At 37.6% G+C, this 19784-nt stretch overlaps 1 protein-coding gene across 2 annotated transcripts in view; it reads right to left on the bottom strand.

Annotated features, from left to right (window-relative positions):
- PLD5 (phospholipase D family member 5) overlaps positions 1-19784 on the bottom strand; it is a 207167-nt gene that overhangs the window by 81046 nt on the left and 106337 nt on the right. The gene's annotated exons all lie outside the window — the stretch shown is intronic.

Raw genomic sequence — 19784 nt, forward strand, 5'->3', positions numbered from 1 at the left:
CCACTTAACAAAAGCACTTTTCTTTATTAAAAAGTTCCAAATTGCCAGGTTGTGGGCCTGTGGTTCAACATCTGCTCCCAGAGGCTCTCAGCAGCGTGCCACGCCGCAACCCACTCTGAAGTTGCTGACTGTCATGCTCCGCACTTCCCAAAACAATCAAATGCGGAAACGACCTACTGTTAATGCAGCAAAGCCAATTAAGCTTTTGAAGCTCTGCAAAATTAGCTTAAACATGGAAGAGCTTACTTCTTGTAACACAGTAAGTGGGAATCGGTCCTTAAGGTGAGGATGGGAAGAATGAAACGATCTCTTCTTGCTTCGCTGCCCTCATCTTTGCATTTAATTTCTTCTTCTCTGAGCAATGTGGCGAGATGTATACTCCCTGGCATTCTCTTAGGTCTGCTTTTACAGCTGACGTTTTATTATGTTGCAGTCTCTATATATGAATTCTCCCTTTCCAACTGCTCTAAGCTACCTAATTTTTCTGCTTTTGTTTGCCTGCCTAAGGCTCTAACTGGGATCCAGTGCTTAAGAAAAGAAGAATTATGCCCGTTTTATTTCCTTTTATTTGGAAGGCTCCTTGATCTTATTGTCTATAATGTTCAAAACGCTTGCAAATTACATTACATACATTCACAAGGATCCAAGAAGCTAAACAAACATTGTAGTAAACTGACAGTTCAAAATACGCTCCTCTGCTTCAGGGAAATGATGTGTTTCATTCAGCATACTGCCTCACTGCTAGATTTCCTTCAATTGCAGCAGGTAAAGCTTCTCTCTACACTCAATAGAGGAATCTTAAAAATAAATGCAAGTCAAACAAGTTTCCTAATTCTGTCTTTAGGTAAACAGATGAAATTTTCAACTTATCCAAGTGGCACTTCTATAAGTGCTCCCAACATCTGCCACTTTTACCGTGAATCATACAAACCAGATTTAGGAAAGCTGTAGTAGAGACTTGGAGAATACTCCTTTTCATTGTATGCAAGTACATCAAGTATTTCCAGACTGTTTCTGTATTTATTAATAGCATTAATTAATAGCAGCAATATGAATATAATTTGTAATTTTTTTTTTAAGTAAATCATTAATACAAACCTCTAGTGTAAATGAGAACTGTACACTTTTTGACTGTTAGAAAAACAGACTGGTTCAGCATCTTCTATTAATTCAGTTAATGGAAACTTCTACAGCTATTTCAGAATATCAAGCATGTTTGTGAAGTTAACCCATTAAAAGACTGAAGATTAGTACTCTTTAATGGTGTAAAGAAAACCCAGCAAGAATTGTGATAAAGTAAACCTGTGGTAATTATCACATTCTTACTCCTGGCCTGGCAAAAATCTCCCCCCCCAAAACCGGAACAGGCACAGCTCTTCCTTTCATTAAACATTCAAGTATGTTCTCTTATTCCCTAAAATCTGTCAAACAACATACCTACCACTAAGCTAAAATTACTGATGATGTTCTCCATAACATACTTTGAACACACGATTCTATTGATTAACATTAAACTTAACTGCATTACAGTAACAGAGTTGTAACACCAGTAAACTGACTGTAAAAGGTTAAAAAACACAACTTGATATTTTATGTCTTCAAAGTATACTTTATTCTAAAACATTCTACCTACCTTGTTTACAAACTTTTCAAAATAATTAGTGCCCTAAAAATTTAGCGCCCTAATTAGTCTATTAGCAATGCCATACTCTTAAAAAGAAACTATTTTATTCTAACACTCAATGTTTTAGACTTATTTCTGCTGCATCTAATCCTGTTACAGAACTTAATAAAACTTTTGTTAGATTCCTTGAAAGCCTGGTTAATTCTTTTTCAACAGTTAACATTACTAATCATATTGGGGCTCTTAGCAATGTCCACGTTCCCAGAGCTGTTTTATAGAGAGCTGTAGGATGGCCACCTTTGAAGAGCAAGAAATTGAAGCACAGAAGATAAAGTGATCTCTACAAGGACATAATCCCCCTCTCCCCCCAAAACAATCCAGTGGCAAAGATGAGAAATGAATCCATATCAAACGATCATTCAAAAAATAATCTATCAAACATGGTTCTGATCTAGCTAGATTTTAAAAGTGCATATCACTCCCTCAACACAAGGTGCGACCAAAATTTCTCAACATTAGAATATTGCCTAACATACAGTGTTTTCTGGTTGAACCTGTGCAAATGAATATACAGGAGCCCGCAAAATAAGTGATAGGATTGAATCTGTCACTTCCAGTGGCTTGTAGTAGTGTTTCCCATGGGCTGTACTGAACTGCAGTCTCACTGGAAAGGCATTAGCTGAACTTCCATTCTTCCTCTCTCTGTCTTTGGCAAGTTGAAAGCTGCCAAAAAGTTAACACTATCAGAGAGTCACAGAAGGGCTGAGATGATCTGGAGATCGTGTAGCTCAGCCCCCTTTGTCAAAGCAGGGTTGATGACAGCAGGTTGCTCAGGACATTGTCCAGTCAGGTTTTGAATAGCTCCAGTATCTCCAAGTCCAAGCAGCTTAACATGTTACATTTGAGATTAGGGCCCTGATCCAGCCAAACACATACATGCCTATTTCTGATGCATTGATTTCACGTTATTTAGGTCTGAAGTAGGGGAAACTGCTATATCTATATATCATAAACCCAGATTCCAGAAGTCATTGGAAGCTATACCTTAAAGTGTAACGCAGGAAGAGCTGTGGATGTGGGTCATTGCTCTATAGAGACATTTGGGTACAGATACCATCAAGATACGCAAAAAAAGTTGGGCTCTTCCTCCAGTTCCACTGGTTAAAACCATTTACTTATTCAAAGAAAGTAGCAAGGCAAATTTGCTGGGCAAAATGAAATGCACCTCCCTCTTAAAAGGGCCCTTGTCAGGGACAAGTGCCTTTTGGTAAGGAAGTTTGTCCTGACTGTTGGGCTGAAGTTGCTCTTCACTGGGAGATCAGCTCTCAGCTTTTCAATCTGCATACCATTCAGCAGGCTACGGCACTAGCACTAAATACGGGATGTGACTATGCAGCTCCTGCCATTTTATAATTTGGGTTTGATTATGTAATAGAAGCAAAATGCATTCCACTTAGCAAAACCATTATTCAGAACAGATATTATCTGTTAATATATTTCCTAGTCTTTTGTTTAACCAAATAGTAAGTACTTCGTGTTCTTTAGCAGACAAAGACATTTCATCTAGCTAGGGCACTAGTTAAAATGTTGTTTTCAGAGTTTAGACTTCCCTTTAATAATGAACTGATTCTGCCAACCCCCCCCAATATATTCCCCTACCCACTCAAAAACTCAACACCAAGCTCAGAAGTTAAAAAAAAGTCAGCCACCAAGTTTCTAAACTAAGTGATTTTGCCTTCATAATCTTCCCTTTTCCGTTGGGAATAAAAACAATAGCAAAGTTCCAGTGCTTAGTCCAGAAGAGTTGTTAAACCTTCTGTGCAAAAGTTTGAGTTTGCAAGCCCCAATTCCATCAATAAAAGCTAAGTTTAGCTCTCGTTTTTGTTCCAATATGACCCACAAAGAGGTTTTTAAAACATGGTATAACAAAAACTTCCAGGAGAGAAGGTCATTCACAGATATTGAGGAAGATCAGACATGGTGACATAATTTATTATGCAAAAATGGCATAGTAACAAAGCAAAACAGAAAAAACGTAACATGGTGATTAAAACAGACTTTTCCTATGCTCAAAATCATTAGCAGATAACCTTACACCTGTTGGATGAGATGTTCTTCCCTTCTCCAATTTCCTGGTGCTCTAAGTATTTCATCTGATTAATGCCCACATAGGCTAGCCTCTTCAGTTATATAGCCGAATATTCTCAAACCTACCTCAGACAGACTGAGAAACCTGAAAGTAATGTTATACGATTTCTGTGAAGTTATAGACAGACACAAGGGTCAGAGCTGGGATTCAAGCTCCTCTAAGCTAACAGAAATGTGGTAAGCGGTATAATGGTATTTAATGCCTACCAAAGAATAGACCTTGACCTTAAGGAGGAAGAGAGGGGAAGAGAGGGGACGAGAGGGGACGAGAGGGGACGAGAGGGGACTAGGGAAGGTGCATGAGTCCTGCCCCTACACCAGGGTCCTAGTTAAAGATACTCTCTTGTGACCCCTCTCTCTTTCTTAATCCAGAAACCCTGGAACCACCAACCCCTGCCCTGAAGGACCACAGCTCCTCACAGAGTTCCAGCTCCTCCTTTGTTATAAACCCAGAGTCTTAATATCCACTCAAAACCTACCATCTTTCTCAGATCAGTGCTTTCAATTGAGGCTTTCACCATGTCACCTTCAAGACCTCCACTTTCTTCTACATCATATCACTCCTACCACTCTTCTCCCTCAGATCTGCTCGTTAGCTGTCATGCTGGCCCAGACCATCTTCTCTTTAGCTCCTCAACAGAACCACAGCTCCAGCTCTTGTTTCTGAAAGGAATTAAGAAATACCCTTCTAGACAGGGTATAATTATTATTTCAAAAACATGCAGAACAAACTCTCTTTTCTGGGTTCAGAGAAGTGCCCTAAAAAAAAGAGAAAGTATGGCACAATTTATCAATGTATTTGGATATTCCCCTTACAGTCAGTGGTAAGGATTTGGAAGATCAAGCCCTACAATTCTACTTGAGGTCAGACTCCACAGCATAAAGTTATGCAGTGTATTTGGATAATTACATGGTATATCCAGTAAAGAAAAATTAAACTGCACATTATATGTAATATTTACTCTGTAATTAATTACATCTAATTCTTCCAGTATGAGAAGTTACAAAATCTGCTATCACGTACTTATGCTGTTGATTTCAATTTTAAATAAAATGTTTGACCCATTAAAGTAAATTCATGACAGAACACAATGGTTAAAAGTGAAATGGAGAGCAGATAAGGTTGAATTTAAAATGGACTGTGACCTCAGACTAAGTACTCAAAAGCACCTAGATTATTAGCATCTAACTGAGAATATCACAAGGTCTATAACAGTCCTCTAACACTGACAATCTCAACTGGTGAGGCATGTGTATGTGCATTTGTACACGTGCATGCACCGGAGTATATGCACACTACAAAAGCTCTTTGCTGACATTTGCTTATTTGCTTTTTGAATTTCATTCATGAAGACTTTGATCTCCAGAGACAAAAATCTTGGGATGCTGAATGCTTGGTTTAAGACTATGCTTTGAATTAGATCTGCAGTGAATGCAGATATGTTCAGATTTATAGTATTAAATATATTTTTCTGCAGACATGCAGCATTGGGCTCCAGGTACACTTTCTGAGTATTTGATAGAGATAGTGTGATGTTTAAACCGAAAAGCTGCTCTCGGTGCCTCCCTGATGAATATGTATTTTCAACATGATTCCATGCACTCAATGATAAAACACTGCAATGAGCATATCAATATTAATAAATATTAATAAAATATTATTCTTAATATTTTAAGAAGTCAAATAGTGCTGGAATTTTAGAGACACATAGCACCAGTCTATGTTTTGAAGGAAGATTCTTCATCTCTTGATTGTCTTTATATTCAGAATCTGGCTGGATATCATTCTGGAAGATAATGGCAACCAGTCACAAGATATGAGGGTAAAAAGGTAAAAACCTGTTGTACAGAAGGTCCAACTAGATGGTCTAAAGCAGATTTCCTAACTTCCCCGTCCCTGGACATGTGAATTGCAACCTGGTGGGATAAAAGGGGAGTGGTTTAACAGGGTTGATGGTGTGCATGGAAATGGGACTACTAGACTGTTGTGTTGGAGCATATAATGAAATAGAGCCATGACTACAGGGTGCAGCAAAGCAGCGTTCCTTCTAGCAGTGCTGCTTCAAGGCAAGGAGGCACATACAGGTCCTGGGCTTCTGCTCTTCATCACAGCAGTCAGTCAGTAACTCCTCGGTCACGCTGATCACCTGGGCCAGTGTGGATGCCACCGGGGCACCCTGACACAAGATAGGGCCACAGCATTTTACATGACAAATACAAGACACGGAGATAATTTGCTAAGTAATGTGTAGCTAGAGCCATTTAAGCTGTCCTGCACCCACTGCAAAGTTTGACAGATCTCCTAACCAGTGGCCTAAATTCTGTGAATACCATCTGTGGCTGGACTTAGAAGATACAGGCCCCTTCAGCCAAGTGAGTGGCCTGATCCTATCTAACATGCAGCTGCAGCAGGTGGCTGTGGCACAAGTGTGGCAATAAACAGCCCTGTCAACTTCAAGTGTTCACTGAACTCCAGCCTTAAGCACTTCAGCTAATGCCTAAAATTAGAAGTTGCTTTTCAGCCTTCCCCTTCTATGGCTGCCCCTTCTTTGCACTTAGTCTCCTTTCAATTTTTCTTATTGGTCCACAGAAGCAACTGAAGTATGCTAACTATGTACCAACACATGTTTTAACTCCTCACCACTTAGGCCTTTTTATATTTCCCATAATCAACTTGGAGATCACTTTGTTATTGCTATTCCCACATAATTGCTTTTGTGCCCACTCATCACAATGTCTACAAGCCATACATAGCGTGCAGACATGCACAACTCATCCATCAAGCTTGGCAGATTTTACATGCCAGATTCTTGGTTGGTACAATATAAAAAATAAGAATTTCAGTCAGCAGTTACGTCAGTGGAACAATATTGGTTTTTACCAGTTGAAGATTAGACTCAATTCTCTGGGCCTATAATAAATATATATATATATAAAAATAAATATAGAGAATATAAATAATAACTAGAATAACTCCAGGAACACCTCTTCTCTTTGGACTGCCCTATGGATTGTTATGTAAGAAAAAGATGATTCCCTCCCTCTCATACCATCACCTTCAGAAAGAACGTAAATAAAATCCTACTGTTTCAACTTCCCTCAAGTGACAAGCAACACAATATTTGTGTTGTAACTTACTATAGACACATAAGTTTCAAAAGAAGGACCCGCTATATGAAACCACAAGTCATCTAAGGTTTAAACCTGTGAATGATTTCTAATTAAATGTATTTTAGGTGATAAAATGAAATTTACACTGTTGTATTTCAGATGCAACTTTCAGTGCTCAAAGGCAAAACTGCATCCAAAAGAAGGAAAGAATTGACCAGATGTTTTACAATGTCACTTCAACTTACCAGGGACAGTATTTCTCCTGTGCCAAAGCAAGTCTGAACCCTAGTCAGAAATTCAATCTAGCCTGCCATGACCATTTTAATACTGGAACTAAGATAGCAGTCATATAAAGTATTAAATAAAAAAGGAGCACAGACATGGGGAGGAAAGAAAAACACAAGAAAGAATAAATAGCAAACGTTAAAGATCTTCATTTGTTTGTACTGACATGACTGATACTTGCCTCGGTTCAAAAAAACGTGTAAATAAAGTGCAACTTAGCATTAAGCCTTTAAGTAACCTTATTGATTTTCTTAGGACTTCTCATATGCTTGATGCAGACTTAGGCATTTTCTTGAATTATGCAGGTCAGTCCAGCTCAATACTGATCTTTCCCCCCACACTATTACATATCCAGGCTCATACCAAAATAATCATAGAATCATAGAATACTTTGGGTTGGAAGGGACCTCTAAAGGTCAAATAATCCTTATCAACGGCCCTTTGCTCCACAAATAGGATGCTGAAATGAAGGTTGTTGATTCCACTGCGTAAAACTACTTAGCATCATTAAGACTCAATAACAAATCCCTCATAAAAGAAGAAAAAAAAAATTTAGAATGCAATTGAAGGGGACAGACAAAACGTGGAATAAAAATAACGTGTGGTTAGTGTGGTTTTGCTTCAGGTGCTTTGCTTTAGGTTTCTAGCTCTGTTATGTTAAGCCTGAACCACAACATTAGCACACCTGTTGAAAAATACCTAGATAACTTAGATTTTGTAAAATTATTTCAAAAGAAAATTAATGTAACTGATTATTAAAGTCCAGTCGTAAGTAAGCAAAATAAAGCTGAGACCTAGCAATCACTAATAGGTATCATCAGCTGAAACCCTGAAATCTCTCTCTACCAGGTAGAATTAACATCACACGAATGCAGTGGACCAAATAAATCTTTAATTTACTGAATTGACTTTAATTGACTGTTAATTTACTGAACAGATAGGATGTGGAGTTTGGTCCTCTAGACGTCAATCTGGCATTTCTCAGCAATTCAGCAAAGATATTTCACAGTTCCTGGTCATACAAACCTAATTCTTCCAGAACTAAATGTAAACATTGAGTGTAAACAAATGAAAACATTTTACTGGAACTTTCTACTTCACAATCCTACGATAAAGCCCAGTATAGTCACAATTCCTAATTTCTCAGAACAATTTCTCCTTTTTGATATCTTCTGCAACCATTTGTATACATACAGACCAAACAGATAAAATCCTAGTATGTCAGAACAGATAAATGTCTTATGCAATAATTATAAATATCTCATGGTTTCTGATTGGGACAAGAAGTTTATCAATGCCAGCTAAGGAAAAATACAGCATCAAGCTGAGCAGCCAAGCCATCAAACCAGAAATGAACATACCTACATTTAATAAAGGCAAGTGTAAGAACATAATAAAATTAAAATCTACACTATAGAGGTCTTGTGCTACTCCTAATTTCAATTTTGTATATGAATTTGGCCCATGAAAAGAACCCATCAGAAATTAACAGTAGATTAACTACAGACTTAACTAAGGCTGGTTTGACCAGAAAACCAATACACTATCCCAATGAAAACCCTATGCTTTATGGTCCCAGCTTTCCCATCTTCATCCATAACAATTAGTGCCTTATTCCACGAGGAAATAATTATTTGCTAGAAGGAAGGGCTGCAATGGTGTCACCTACATCTGAGTTTCCAAGAGACAGAATGAAGTTTCATTTTAGGAAACGTTCACGTGTCTTATTTAATCATTTCACTTCAGGTGAAATCTTGCAAAAACTGATGAGCACCAGATCATCAATATCTAAATCCAGCCTGTGTCAGCAGCTCTTGAAATCCCCCCTATGTTGTCTAAATAGTAATCAGAACTGAAACATACCACAACTTTCATACTAACCCAGAAGTTTAGCACTCAGATAAATGTGTTTACAGATTACTGTTCAACATAATGCAAAAATGTGCCTGGATTGTTTGATAAGGCAAAAAGACATTATTTGAACCAAATCAGCACAGCAGTCATCTGACTCTCCCCATGTTTTGATGGGAGCTTTCAAAATTTGTAATCAATAGAAATGGCACGATATGCCACATTTCTAGATTCTTGCAATTCTTTGCTTGCTGTCAGAACTTTGACTTGCACCTTTTTTTAATGGGATAATTCCTATATTTTGATCAGAAACAGATTTCTTAAGAGTCAAGTAAATCTTATTTCACTGAACAATCACTTGTTTGAAATACTCAAAAATTGTTCTCAAATAAAACACTGAGGCACTTTTATGTCAAAGAAAGCAACAGTATCTCTGGACACTAATCATCATTCATTTCAGAGCACACTGTAGCTGAATTTCACATACAAGAAGGCACAAGAATACAGAGGTCAAACGTTGCAGTGTTCTGCTCATGGCTGTCTTTATGCACAACAGATATAAGCCTTGGGGATACGTGTGAAATCTATTTAATGGACACAGACTAAGAATAGAAATTGCCATCTGTTCCTTGTATATATTTGGGCTTTCTTTAAGACACTTCCATTAGGCTATTGTTAGGGTATGACGAGACATGACAAGAAGCTCTAAAATTTGGCTGTGACACATGCCTCTGTCCTCATCATGTCCAAGACAGGCTACAGAACTTTTCAGCACCTTATCACGTGCCAGAATAACTTCCTTTTAGACTGTGATTTCACAATAGTGTTTAAAGACAATGGAGGGAAAACAGCTTGCATTGTGATCTTATTAAAAAAATACACCAAAGAAGAAGGATGCCATATCAATGTTTGCATACGGCTGAAATTCATTTGGGGTCACAACAGCACTCCAGGAGCTCATATCTGCTCTGCCAAACTTCAAGTAACATAACAAGTTTCTCCCATCAAAGCTTCTCTATGACTACCACAACTTCCTTCTTTCTTTCCCTTATTTCTCATCATTTCCCTCCCTCATTTTTTTCCAGATACTCAGACATTCATTCCAGCTCATTGTGGAGCACTTTGTGACGGGGAACAAAGAGAATTTCTCTCACAGTTACACTTAATTTTGATGATGCTTTATACAATGAAACTTAAACTTTGCTGATAAGTGCTCAAAATGCACCATTTTGAATTAACTGTTCATTCATGGGAGATTCTCTTTCTCCTTGCTCTTGAGAAAATAAATGCTAGGAAGAAGCCAGAGAGTGGAGTCAGCACAGTCCTTTTGCGGGGTTCATTAGGCTTTCTAAAGACAATAGACTGACTCCTGTATTTTTTCCTGGGTATTCTCTGCATCAGAACAGCTTGCTCCAACCATGTGCCATCTTTTTTTTCCCCACCATCTTTGGCTCTAGTTATTCTCTAATTTGAACTCTTCCATTCTCCTGGCTCCTCCTCCCCTTGCCTCCCTCTTCTGTGTATTACATCCTAGATGACCTCTTTGCTTTTGTTTCATTCCTTCCAGTTAGTCGTCTACTCATTAAATCTCTTCCAAATGACTATATTGGCAGAAAACATAGTATTGCTATTAAATCTGCAGGATGCAGTTCTGTGCATTCTGTCTTGTTCCTCCACCATATCTGATTTGTCTAGGTAGACTAAAAGCTCTTTGTTAGTGGGACTCCTTGTTACTCTAACAGTGGTGACAAACACAGTGGGATCCACCTTTCGTAAATTCCTAGGAATTACTGCATTAGGAAGTAGCAGCATGGGCCTCTGAAAATCTCCACTGAGAGTATACAATATTCAGGGACAGACTTTTAAGTATTGCTGCCTAAATTGTCATCATTCAAACTCTTTACATCAGAGGCATAAGGCAAGTCTAATTTGGCTTACTGTTTTGGGTGGGGTTTTTTGTTTTGCCTTTTTGTGTGTGGTTTTTTGTTTTGTTTTGTTTCAGGGGGGTTTATGGATATCTTGGCAGCTTCCCAATAACAAGAAGCACAGCAGTAACAACTAAGACTTCTAATTACTATTTCTAATGATAATTCTTTGAAAATCTGCTACAGTTTACCTTTAGCTGCAGTAAATAGAAAAACAGATATATTGATTTAAAAACGTGGTTACCCTACCTACAAGCAGCTTACATGGTAACACCGTAAGCCATGGACAGTGTGTAGGAACTTAAGTAGAAGTTCCAAACTCAAATGGAGAAGGTTTCCTGGGTGATCAAGTCCTTGTCCTTGCTACTTCAGGCAATGTTTCATATGCTTTTATTCTTAAATTATCCAGATGAGGAAAAGATATTAGAACAAGGAACGGTTTTTACCACCACTTGTCATACTGGAATATTTTTTATCTTGCTGCTTTCATAGGCAGAAACCTGCTCCACTTGATATCCTTTTACCTGCTCTATCCTTAATCCTCAGTAACCCAGACCCCACCCTGGAATTTCTCTCTCCTGTGATATTTTTATGGATGACAAAATTTTCCCTTCTTAGCTTTCACCCTGCACAGCCAAGTGCCTTTAGTGTCTTTTTTATTAAATAGATTCTTCCTTCCTAGAACCTCCTCCTACTCAGCATGAGTTCAACCTTCTTGATTATTAATGGTCAGTTACACATAGTATTCCAGATTAAAACTTATCAATGCCTTTCAAAATGGCATTGACACTTCCTTTGCACTTCTGGTTAGATCTTGCCTGATGTAAATAGTATTGCGTCTATCTCCAAGCAATTCTGTCTTCTTTTATTACACTTTCCCTAAGGAATTGCTTCCCTTAAGCAGTATAAAGATAGAAAATCTAGTTAAATTATGGTTGGACTACTGCCTAAGAGTGACTAAAATCAAACCGTTAACCAAAATGGTACGTATATCTCCATGAGAAACCGAAAGATGTATTTAAGAACCATTATAACCTCACAAATTTGAAAAAGGGTTTTCCCATTCTCAGTCTGAGGAAAGGGCATTTTTGGATCACTTACATTTATTTTCTGCCTTCAGATCATATATTTTCTTGTTTAAATTTAATTCTAATGATGTCTGTGGGGAAATGTATCTTTAGGAGGCTCTAGAGTCAGCTGTTACTTTATTCACATATTTAAGTCAGAAAACTGACTAAACCAGACCTCTGTCATTCCCTGCTTCTACACGACTGTTTTACTCTTTGAACTTCACAAATTACAGCAAAGTGAAAAGATACCAAGACTAAAGAAACAGACCAATTAAAAGCCAGATGACTGCTGAAATGTGTAACAGACATTAAAAAAAAAAAAAAAAAAAAATCCCTTTACAACCCTTTTCTGAAACTGTAAGCAACACGTTCCAACAAAACAGACGACAGTTGAGGTAGCTTTATTTCTCTCAAAGCTGCTTCTGAGGATGTTTTATTATTATTTTCAACTAATCCAAGAACAAACTAACCACAGAACCTGAGAAGTGATAAACTTCATGAAATATGAAACATGAGAAGTGTTGTGGAGCAGAGAGGACAAAAAGAAGGTGAAAATACAGAAAGTCTGCAAAGAGCAATTTCGAGGCGTTAACCCAGTCCCTGATAAGAAATTGTATCATGATTGGGATCTGCAGAAAAAAAACTTGAAAAAATTCTACTGAAAGACCCAGAATTAACCCTTAGCAAAGATGTTAGAGATTGCCAGAATGAAGAATCACCTATGTCATACTGAACCCTAGGGAAGGCAGATACCCCTCTGAGAAGTGGACATAAAAAGTCACCTAACTATAAGGAAGAACAGCACTGTGGAAGGGAATAAGGAGCTCCAATTGGCATTCCAGCAAACAAAACAGCAGACAGTATCATAAAATAATTCAGGTTGGAAGGTACCCCTGGAGGTCATCTAGTCTAACCTCCTGCTCAGAACAGGTCCACTTAGATCAGATTGCTCAGCACTTTGTCTGGTAAAGTGCTGAATTTCTCCAAGGATGGAGATTACACAACCCTCTCTGGGTGCCTGTTTTGATATTTGACCACTCTCACAATATTAAAAAAAACCAAACAACAAAAACTCCAACCCATGTACTTGGAATTTCCTGTGCTGCAGTTTGTATCTGTTGCCTCTTGTCCTATGACTGTGCACCCTCAAGACGACTCTGGTTCTGTTGTCTCTATAACCACCCATGAGGTAGTTGTAGACAGCACTAAGATCTCCCCTTCTCTTCTCCAGGCTAAACAGTTCTCTCAGCCTCTGCTTGTACTTTGTGCACTCGAGTCCCCTAACCATTCTAGTGACCCTTCACTAGATATGCTCTAGTGCATCACTGTCTGTCTGGTATTGGAGGACCCAAAACTGGACACAGTACTCCAAATGTAGTCTCTCAGGTACTGAACAGATGGGAAGAATAATTTCTCTCACCCTGCTGGCTACACTCGTGCTGATAAAGCCCAGCATGCAGTTGCCCTCCTCTGAGTCATGTTCAAGCTTGTTGCCTACCAAGAACCCCAGATCCTTTTCTGCAAAGCTGCCTTCTAACCACTTGCACAGGGTTATTCCAACCCCGGTGCAAGACTTCACATTTGCCCACACTGAATTGGTATTGATGATCACAACACTCTGAGCCCAACAGAACAGCTGGTATTTCACCCAGTTCATGCTCTTCCCTGATGAGATAACAATGACACTAACAAAAGCATGAGCTGAAGCAAACAGAAGAGCGAGCTTCTCAATAAGTCACAAATGCAAAAGGTTTCATGTCTTTATATAAGGGAGATCAGTGTTGTCCGATTATTTGTTGCTACCTAACATCAAACATGGCCCATCCCAACAACTTTTCAAAATTATTTTGCCATTTACAACTGTAATATTTGCAAACTACAATCCTTGAAGAGATTTGCTGGTTGCACACACTATCTCTGAATAGGTGACAAACACACAGTACCATTTCCTTAAATCACTACTACACAACATGAAAGTTCTTTAAACGCAACAAGAAAACTGTCGTAAAGGAAAAACAAAATTTTAACTTTAGGAATAAAGATTCTATGATAAAGGCTAGTGATATTTTACACCAATTTCAAATGAACAGCAACCTGAGAAATCTGATAAAGATTTAATCCTAGTCTATTTAATCCTAGTCTATTAAAAGTCAAATAGCCTATGTTAATAATAAAGTAAAACGCCCTGCCCTAGTACCCAGGCTCCTCCAGTTCTTCATTTGTAGCACTCATTCTTGCTTTTCATCTGCAAATGAATGATTTTTGTGCTTTGCAGTATTAAGTAACTTTTCTGTAACTCCAGACCATAAGATCACCTCATCTTCTACGATATTACCCAATTCTTTTGCAGAATTACCAGGTTCTTCCTAACATTAACAATATTTCTCGTTTTGAGCACAAAATACGCTAGTTAAAATATTAAATGGTATTGATCTTGAGGATCACTCATTCTTGAAAAACACTACTGTACCCTCCCAGTTCATGATTTTACAGTCCTCAGTGCTGCCTTCCCTTGTGGCATTTCTCATCCACCAAATGGTTTGCTCAGATTGATACAGAGCAGATCCACTACCTTGCCTTGTAAAAATAGTCAGTTATCACCGGAAATATATTAGTCTGATACAACCTATCTTTTACAAAATCAAGGGAACTTTTTAACCTCTTTCCAACATCTCTGTGCTAAAACATTATATAACACTGACGTCAAATTAACAGGCTGGGATAATATATTTTTTTTTAATTTATTTTTTTTTGAAGTAAAGGATCTGTTAACTTACAAACACTACCTGGTAAAGCATAAAACTTCAAGTAACTTATCCCAAAGAGACCAGGCTCTCATCACAACAGATGAAAAGAATTTTACTCGACTTATTAATACATAATAATGAGTAAATTAAAAAAAAAACCAAACAATACAGATGGGATGTGGAAAACTCACTTGCTACAGTGAATGAGATACATGAAAATGATTAATTAAATTATTATGTATTATTTTGTAAAACAAAAAAGGTACATACATAAAACCAAAAGTAATGCTTATTTCAAAGGAAACTTCAATAGGAATACTAACTAGTAAAACAAAAATATTCCCCTAATGTACTCCAGTTCAGCAGCTGTGCTTATAAAAGGGTTTGAACATTTGCAGCTGGAAATCTCTACATAAAAATAGGTTCAAGGACAGAGAAACAGAAAATGTTCTATTATCTTAATTTATACAAAGTGATTGGATATGAAGCCATCTTATCTTGATCCAAAAAAGGAAAAAAAAAATATTTAGTGGTTACTCATTACTTAGGTTATTCCTTTTCCCTATGAAAAAAAATCAAAATTATTTCATTTTCCCACCTCCAATATTTCCTGGACCTATACTTTCTCAGTTAACATAACTAAAGGTAAGATCATTGGGGCTGCCTGCAGTACCCATATAGGCTAAACTACCACTCATCATTCCTTTCTTATTCTGTTTCTAATACTTGTCATAAACTATGTCCTATAGCATTAAATATAATTTACCCAGGCTTACTAAAAGAATAAGGATTGACAGGACTACATTGCTGAAATTTTATTTTCCCACTCCAGGATAGAAACATCTGATGAAAACTCAGCCATATTTTGAGATAGGAATTGCTTTGCTCCATGCCAATCTTCTCAGGAGTTCCACCCACTCTAGCATAATTCCTCTGGTGCCTATTTTAAAGATATTATGAAAAGTTATTACATCTAACTTCCTTACAAGTTCAAGACTAAGTTCTTTAGGGTACAGGTTGTGTCATCTCATGTTTTTGTGCAACATCTAACATATCCTGGACAAAAATATATTACAAACCATATCAGGACTATGTAAAGATAGATAGATGCAAGGACAGATAAAAACAACAGGCTACAACTGGATTAATTTATTGTTCCTAACCCTTACTAGTAGAAACACCTGGACCCTCAACAAATAACCTACAGTTCAGAGTAGATTCCCCCCACCTTATCACACTATCTTTCAAAACCCCTCCTCTGGTCTACCATTACAGAAGGAGGAAGATGTCTTGAAAAGAGGATATTGATCTGAAGATTTCACATCTCCTCTGTTCCTAACACCAGAGAAACCTCAGGGATGAGGAGGAGTGGAGGGATTTGTTTCTGTGAACTGGTACTTTAGTTATAACTGATTATAAATGTTTTTAAAAAAATCTCTTCTGAAAGAAGAATTCCTATGGCCTCTTTCTCTTTAACCAAACTATGCCTATCAACAGAGATGCTACGGCAGGACAAAAGTCTTCAAGTATGTCTCTGTCCCTTGGCCCCAGTGATTCCCAATAAATAGCACAAGTATTGAGGAGCTGCACAGCATCATCAAAACAAAGCCCCCATTACTGATGCTCCAAAGACAGAAATGGGGACAAAGCAACAGAGAACGAGACTCTAACAAGCTTTATATTAATGGTGATGGGAGACTGAAAGGCAGTAACAAAATATCAGCTCTTTGTCTCTATTTGTCCACCGGCAAGCAAAGACTTCTAGCAAAATTGATGGGTTTCCTCTTGCCCTCCCAGATGCCAGCCAATTGTTTATGGAAACTGTACACTTCCATGGATCCCCATGTGTCCCTCACCTGAGGAGGCAGATGGTGGATTGTGGTGAAGCAAAACAAATTAAACACTGGCCTCCCTAAAGTGAATAACAAAATTCCTAACAGTTCAGTTGGCTCTGACTTAATCATTCTAAATAACCTCCAAAAAAGCCAATACATAAGGGATTCTACAGTAGTTCACTTCTCAAATCCATTAACTGTCTGTTTGATCTCATTAATACTCAACTTTAGTTAATTCTGGCCCAGCAATTTTTTGTCTCATGAGTTTATGCATATAAAAAGAGAATAAATAATTAGTATGTAGATGAATCACAAATGTTTTAATTTGCAAGGAATGAAAATCGCAAGTGAATATTTTTAACAGTCAACTTTAAATGGTTATTGATGATCAAAAGTATTGTAGAAAAAAGCAATTCAAGTCTGTTTATTATCTGCTGTAACGGCCATGATCCACTGGGAGTAATCTCATCAGTGGGCACACACAAAAAAACCCTCACACGCTTTCTCTCTACATGGTTTTTTCATTCTGTGGGCCCTATGAACTTTGCATTGTTTCCTATTCACAGTTTTCACAGACAGCACAAAACACACCACAAAACATATACCTGGCCTTGTCCCTCATATGGTGATTAAGATACTCTTCTGAAAGGGAAGATGCAAAGAAAAGCTTATAGCTCAGCTCTTCTGCTTTCCACCTACTGCTTACTCTATAAAGGCAGGCACCGACCTCCTTGCCTGGCATGGTTATGAGCTCCGTGGCGTAAGCTCTGCTTGGTTCGGTCTGAGCGTATCTCCCAGATCTGTAATTACCCAGAACAACATTTTAATTGTGAATCGCAAATTTGCTGAAGGACGAGACGGGGAACTCTGCTAAAAAGGTAGCAGTGTTAGAAATGCAGAGTAGGAGAAACCTTGCCTTGTTGGTGGACTTTTTATTGAGGTAAATTTTTTGTTTTCAATAGATTTAAAAAAAAAAAACCCAAAACATTTTATGGATTATTTTCTGGACTTCAGCTCCCAAATTCTGCCTAATTTATATTTCAGTACACAAGGTGCAATTTGGGATATCTAACCATGATTTTTCAAAGGAGGCCATTTCCAGTAAAAATTACAATAAGACAAAGCGAAAGGACAGAACTATCACAAGCAATTTAGAGTTCTCAAAATAATTTTAAAAACATGATGCTGCTATGACAACATAAGCATATTGTCTGGTCTGTTCTAATCGTAGCATAAATACATGATGAAGAACTTCTTGGCCACTGGAGTAACCAAGTGCAAAACCAAGACTGAAACAATTTCTTCTAACTTAGCTAAAATAGTTGTTTAGGGCAGGACTTAGTCCTGTGCCTGGGGAATTTTTAACAAAATTCCACTAACTTCTTTTAAAGGATCAAGACCAAGTCTTTGGTAAATAGGGTTTTCCCTGTTCTTCTGAGTACTGAACAGATGAGAAATAAATCATTTACATACTCTTTTGACTGGACAGTTTCCGTTCCATTAGCCTCTCTTTATTAAGCTGTTTTCTGACTCAATACATCACAATTTTTGTGATGAATACTTGTCAATACCTTTTTTACATTACAATGCATTCCTAAAAGAAGTCTTTCAAGTATGAAGTTAGCATCTCTTTGCCAATTAATGCATTTGCCTTTCCTCCCAAAATATGTTGCAACATAACTTCCTTTCCTGATTTTCCTTAATCCTTCAGGTCTCTGCTGACAGTCCTCCAAATATACATTAAGTCACTGATCCAACTTCAGTAGTTTATGCTGGCACATCCTCACTGCTGTATTATCTAGGTTTTGGGAAGTTCACTCTGGAAATCTATCCAGGACAAAAAATGCACTTTATTTGGATAACAACACAGCCATTACTGTGATTTAGAGCACACAGAGGTAAACAATTTAAATCATTCTTATTTTATATTCTCTATATTCTTTTCCTACTGTCCAGCTTCAGATACTAACTGGATGAATAAAACTGCTCTTTTATTTGCCACTAGCTCAAATACAGTCAGAAAAAATACAATTTTTAAAACAAGCCTGTTGATAACAAAGGGGTTTTTTTTACACCTTACAAACGTAAAGAATGGAATAAATATCAATCTACAAATTGCATGTCTGGAAAATAACTAAATCTTTGGGAAACTAGTTTGATCCCTGGAAGAACAAACTGAAAGTAAATACGAAATTCAAAAGGGTTCACCAAGTAGTATGTCTATTCAAGAGCATAAATGAAAACAAAACTACAGAATGATAAATTCTGACAGAGGTTACCAAAAGAAAAAGCAGGGCAAGCAGGACAGACCTAAGACAACCACCACCACCACCCTTCCACCCCCGCCAAAAAAAAACCCCACAACCCAAACAGGCAGAAGGTATACGAGCAATGCATAAGAGGCCAGAGGTGCGTTCCCAATTGCCATAGTACATTCAAGCTTTCAAGTTGAGGGCAGACCTTCTAGGTACTGCTACTTGGAAATGGATTTGGCTTATTCCTGTTATTCCCTTCTCTGCAGTGTCAATGTAAACAAGCTGAAAGCAGAGAAATATGAGATGCAGACCCAAGACAACACTATGGTCAACAGCTTGATACAGCGGGGCACATTTTGTCCAAAAACTGCTTTAAATAGCACTCTTTCAATAGCAAATAGACTCCAGGAAAAAAAAAATACCGATGGTCTTAAGTGACATGAAAGTCATCTTGTGTCTTCTAGACAAAACTGCCTGGCAATCACAGGACAGGACCGTAACAGCCTGGCACAGACGCTGAACATCCCTAAACTTTCTCAAATTCTCAGTGAGTAAACCCATAGCGATAGCGCAAAATGGAACAGCACATCTGTGTTGTAGCAAACATAAGACTTAAGAATATAACATAATACTACACAACCTCAGAATAAACAGAATAGAACAGTTTAGAGACAATTTAAAATTAATTTAGCTATGTATAGAATTCATTACTAGTTTGCCAATATTAAAAAAACCCCAATAATTTTACCCTTTGATGCAAAGAAAATGTAGTGTGCTTAGCAAGATTTTCTATAGGCCTCATGCATGAAGCCAGAGCAGGATTTTATATAATTTAATCAAATAAATTCCAAATATTGTTTAGCATATTATTTGATTTTTTTTTTTAAATATATAACACTCAATCAAGAAGAAATTAAGTAACAAAAGTGAGGT

This window comes from Aptenodytes patagonicus, chromosome 3 (assembly GCF_965638725.1).
Source record: "Aptenodytes patagonicus chromosome 3, bAptPat1.pri.cur, whole genome shotgun sequence".
Classification (NCBI taxonomy): Eukaryota; Metazoa; Chordata; class Aves; order Sphenisciformes; family Spheniscidae; genus Aptenodytes; species Aptenodytes patagonicus.